At 55.6% G+C, this 2,118-nt stretch overlaps 1 pseudogene; it reads right to left on the bottom strand.

The window, feature by feature from the left end:
• Nucleotides 1-236: 236 nt before the first annotated feature.
• LOC102840456 lies at nucleotides 237-1,466 on the bottom strand (annotated as a pseudogene).
• Nucleotides 1,467-2,118: the final 652 nt, after the last annotated feature.

Raw genomic sequence — 2,118 nt, 5'->3', positions numbered from 1 at the left:
AAGACTAAAAGGAGGAAACAAGGGAAGACAGACTCCTCTGTCTCCTTTGGGGACCACATTCGCCCTGCCATGTAGGTACTACCCCCAATACTGAGAGTCCAGTCATGGAGGGGAAGACACCATTTGCCCTTCTCTGTCTTGTGCTTCTCCTGTGTCTGGGGTTTGTCCTCTGGATGCCTGTATCTTTTTCAAAAGTCGCCTTGTGAGCGCCTGCCCTGTGGCCCTGAGGGGCAAGATCAGTTGGAAGTGTCAGAGTGAACACTCCCTGGTCCTTCTGTAGGGGATGTCACTGAGGACAGAGTTACAGCCTCCTGCCAGCCACCATTTGTCCTAATTTCCCTGGGGCTGTACATTTGACCTCCCCGGAGGTTATCCCCATAGCTCCCAGGCCCCATGGAGTGTCGAAGTGATTCCACCTGCAGAAGAAGGGGGAGTCGAGGAGCTGGTGCGGCTGTGGCCCCCCTGAGTGACTGAGACAGCGGTCTTGACAGCATAGATATTTGCCTCCTCTTGGAACTTTCCAGTGTTTTTCTTACAGCGAATCCTCTTGTTGCCAAACCAGTTGGCGACCTGAGAGACAGTAATGCCACACTTCTTGGCGAGCTCCTCCTTAGACTCCTCACTAGGATACAGGTTACTCAGGTGGGAGTAGAAATACTCATTTAGGACCTCGGTGGCCTGTTTGCTGAAGTTTCCGCGTTTTCTTCTGGCATCTAGGAATCTGGAACTAAGAATCATGACAGCCTCACAGGTGCTCTGCTTGATCTGCATCTGGATGGCACTGAATTTCCGATGGATGATGCTCACCGTGCGCTCCATCTCCTTGGGTGCCACAGGCCGAGTTCGGCTCTGCTCTCTCAGCAGGTTCATGAAGTGGGTTATGAATTCATTACATGCCTGCTCATACTTCTCCAACTCGGAGTGATAGATGTGGAGGATCTGGGCAAGTTTGCTGTGGTAGTCAGAGTGTTTGATGGAGTTGTCAGGGGACACGCCACCCCCAGAGGCTGCAGCAGTTGCAGCAGCTGCTGCTGAGTCCCCGCCTTTCTCGGGTCCTGCCACACCCTCTGCCAGAAGCATGTTGTCCAAGCGCATCAGCTGTGGGTCCACCGGCTCCTCCTCTTGGGAGCTTCGGATGCTGAGGCCAGTTTTCTCCTTGATTTCACACAGGACGCCAAACAGAGCAGGCTTCATTCTGTGGCAATTTAGGGCATGTTTCTTGGCCTGGGCCTCGTCCAGGCTCTGGTCAGTGATGGTCATTATCTGCTGCAGAATGTCCCCGATGTCTTGCTTCCCTCGGCCTCCTGGGACACCCCCCTCACCCTCCCACCCCATCCCCCAGCTGCCCCCATCCAGATCTCCCCGCCACCGGGAGGCTCGCCAGGGCCCCCAGGCTCCCCGCCCACCAATCCCAGACCCCCCCAGCCCCCGCCTGGAGGGGGCGGCCCCAGCAGCCGTTAGTCCATAGCTGTGAGGGGGCCCTGGGGCCCCCTCCCTGCTCCGCCCCTCCCCCCGCCTGGTTACTTCCCCCCAAAGTCGCCAGGGCCCCTGCTCCCTCCGCCCCGACCCCTGCCCGTCCCGTCTCTCCCCTCCCACCTCCCCCGGGGTTCACCCCGACCCTGAAGGGAGATCTGGGGTACCGGCTGGGCCCCCCACAGGAGACCCCGCCCCCGGCGGCAGAGGAAAATGGAGTGGGGGGGAGGGGGGGAGAGAGAGGGAGAGAGAGAGGAGACCCAAGCGGGTGTGTGTGTGTGTCTGTGTGTGTGTGTGTGTGTGAGAGAGAACGAGGGAGGAGGGAATGGGGGGGCGAGGCTGGGGGAGGGGAGCCGAGGAGGAAGAGTACCAATCAGCTTTTAAACAGGCTGTTATTCAGTATCCATGTATTTGATTTTGTTTCTTTGATCTTCCTAGTGTTCATTTCTAATTTTATAGCATTGTGATCTGAGAAGACAGTTTGTAGTATTCTGATTTAAATTCATTAAGTTTTTTAATTTACTGAGATTTGCTTTGTGGCCTAACATATCATCTATTCAGGAGAATGTTCCATGTACACTGGAAACGAATGTGTATTGTGTTATTGTTGGGCTGAGTGCCCTGATTGTTCTGTCTTTTTTTGAC

The sequence above is a fragment of the Chrysochloris asiatica genome, unplaced genomic scaffold (assembly GCF_000296735.1).
Source record: "Chrysochloris asiatica unplaced genomic scaffold, ChrAsi1.0 scaffold01209, whole genome shotgun sequence".
Taxonomy (NCBI): Eukaryota; Metazoa; Chordata; class Mammalia; order Afrosoricida; family Chrysochloridae; genus Chrysochloris; species Chrysochloris asiatica.
The sequence above is the reverse complement of the archived record's forward strand: the minus strand, read 5'-3'. Positions and strand labels throughout refer to the sequence as shown.